This window comes from Cetorhinus maximus, chromosome 12 (genome assembly GCF_964194155.1).
Source record: "Cetorhinus maximus chromosome 12, sCetMax3.hap1.1, whole genome shotgun sequence".
NCBI classification, from domain to species: Eukaryota; Metazoa; Chordata; class Chondrichthyes; order Lamniformes; family Cetorhinidae; genus Cetorhinus; species Cetorhinus maximus.
In genome coordinates, this window is record NC_135890.1 from 39590393 (window position 1) to 39593622 (window position 3230).

Genomic DNA, 3230 nt, shown 5'->3' on the forward strand with positions numbered 1-3230 from the left:
CTACATTGGAGAGACCAAACGCAGACTGGGTGACCGCTTTGCGGAACATCTTTGGTCTGTCTGCAAGCATGACCCAGACTTCCCTGTCGCTTGCCCTTTCAACACACCACCCTGCTCTCATGCCCACATGTTCATCCTTGGCCTGCTGCAATGTTCCAGTGAAGCTCAACACAAACTGGAGGAACAGCATCTCATCTCCCGACTGGCACTTTACAGAGGACTTAATATTGAGTTCAACAACTTCAGACCATGAACTCTCTCCTCCATCCTCACCTCTTTTTGATCCCCTTTGTTCAAATATTTATTTTTAAATTTATATATATACTTTTCTCCCCACCTATTTTTATTATTTTTAAGATTTATTTCCATTTTAATTCATTGTTTTGTCCCCACCTTTTAGACTATTTCAAACTTTTTTCCCACCACCGTCCCCTCCCCCCACCCCACCCACACTAGGGTCATCTGTCACTTGCTCATCCTGCTTTCTGCTCTTAATGTCACCATCAGCACCTCCTTTAGCCAGTATCACCACCATCAACGCCCCTTTGACCTTTTGTTTATGACATCTTTTGTAATCTCTCCTTTGCCGCCACCTATCGCTGACCTTCTATCCAGCTTCACCTGTCCCACCCCGCCTTAAACAGTATATATTTCACCATATTTTTACTTATCATTAGTTTTGAATAAGAGTCATATGGACTCAAAATGTTAACTCTTGTCTTTCTCTCCACAGATGCTGTCAGACCTGCTGAGTATTTCCAGCACTTTTTGTTTTTGTCACTGTTCCTTCACTGTCACTGGGTCAAAATCCTGGAACTCCCTTCCCAACACCACTGTAGATATACCTACACCACATTGATTACTGCAGCAGTTCAAGAAGGCAGCTCAGCACCACCGTCTCAAGAACAATTAGGGATAAGCAATAAATGCTGGTCTAGCCAGTGATGCCCATATCCCGTGAATGAATAAATTTTTAAAAATGTGAACAAAGAGTATAAGAGGAGGAAGTGCATGTCAAGGAGAACTATGGACAGCGGAGAACCCACCAGACCAGATGATTTCTATAATGTTGCTGGGAATCAGGAGCATAGCAACAAAAACAATACGTCCATTCATGTCGCATCTTTAGCCCAGGAAAATGGTCCAGGGCACTTCATAGATGCATTAGGGAAAAAATGGATGCAGAACCAGCGAAGGGGATATTAGGATGAGTGAACATCAGTTTGGTCTAAGTCAATGGTTTTAAAGAGAGTTTTAAAAGGTGAGGAGACAAAGAGGGATTTACAGAAGGAATTCCAGAAGATGAGACCTGGCGGGTGCAATCATGGCTGTCAATGGTGGGATGAAGGGCAAGGGGTTGCGCAAGAGCAAAGGAACTGAGAGTTTGGGGGAAGTTACAGAGACAGGGATGGGCAAGACCACTGAGGATTTAAATACAAAGACTGAGAAATTTAAATTTGAAGAGTTTGGGAATTAGGTGCCAATGAGATCAGAAAGGACAAGGGTGATGAGGGAATATGTAGCTGATTGGCCAATTTTTGGCCCACATATATTTGGGCACACGAGGCAGGATGTCCCACGAGGTAGTAGGATCCAAAGTGCAAGAATTGCTTCCTTTTCTTTCCTATCTGCCACTGCTCTGCCTCGTCATTAAGACGTTGTGACTCAAAGCACGATGCAGCTCGATGGACAAGTTGCCGCCATTTAAAGTTGGGTAGCAAGCTCCTCCTAGTCATTAATGTCAATGCTGCTGTGCTTCAAGAAGAGCTTCAGTGTGTCTTTGAAGTGTTTTCTTTGCCCTCTCCTGGCATGTTGACCATTTGAGAGAGTTGAGAAAACAGGACCTGGCTAGGGAGATGCTTTCCATGATCTGGACACAGTGTCCTGTCCATCAAAGTCAATTGTGCAGGCTTTTTGCCTGAATGCTATAGAGCTAGTTTCAAGAAAGATATTAGCGTCTGTTCCATGGTCCTCCCATTGAGTCCAGAGTATGCAGCAGAGGCATTGCTGATGGAATTTCTCCAGCACTCTTATGTGTCACTGATACACAGTCCAGGTCTCACTGAAGTACAGGAGTGTGGTGACAACTACTCTGTACACTTGGATTGTTGTGTCTTTATTGCCACTCATTGCCGTAGTTGGTAGAAGGCTGAGCCGTCACAGCTGATCTGGTGTTGGATCTCTTCATCAATGGTGGCCTTTTGAGGTGGCTGCCAAGGTATGGGAAATATTTAACATAGCCCAGAGTCTGTCCTTCAACATATATGGGAGGTGGAATACTTGGCTGAGCAGGTGTTGCTTGATATGTGAGTTTTGTTTTAGCAACATTCAAGGAGAATTGAAGAGATTGTACCAGGTTTGCAAGCCACTCTCAGTGGGTAATGACACTGCAGCCATCTGCAAACTGTAGATCATGTATGTCTAAGATGGTCAGTTTAGTTTTGACATGGAGGTGACTGAGATTAATGAGTTTTCTATCCAGACAGTATTTAATAGTGACACCAGAGAGCAGTTGATCTTTGATAAGGTGAATAGCTACTGTCCGGTAGATTGTAAAAAGTACTGGTGCTATCAAACAGCCTTGCTTGACCTCGGTCCACATTTTGAATGCATCTCTTTCAGATCTCCCACTCAAGACAGTTGCAGTCATTTAATCATGAAGCAATTGCAGGATTGTGAAGTTTCTTGGACATCCAAATCTTTGAAACACAATCCACAGAGCCTCACAATTAACGGAGACAAATGCTTTGGTCAGGTTGATGAACGCAATGAAGAGTTCCTGGTGTTGTTCTCAACATTTTTCTTGGAATTGTCTGGCAACAAAGACCATATCAGAGGGTCCTCTGGAAGGTCTAAAGCCGGTCTCTGGGAGGATTTCCTCAGCCACAGGAAGTAGGCAATTCAGGAGAATGCATGTCAGGAATTTCCCTACTGCGGACAAAAGGGAAATACCTCAATAGTTTCTACAGCATGATTTATCTTCCTTCTTGAAGATAGTTACAATTGTCGCACTCCTTCCCAGTCCTCTGTGCACCTCGTTTCTTCTTGTTAATGTTCCATCCTGGCACTCAACCCCGCCAAGTTAATTTAAACCCTCACCAACAGCATTAGTTCACTTCCCTGTGAAGGTATAGGCCCCAGCTCCATTGAGCTGCAGAAACATTGCACTATGTTAACTGTAAGAAGTATAACTTTGATACTCAGTAAATTAAAAAAATCAAGTCACGACA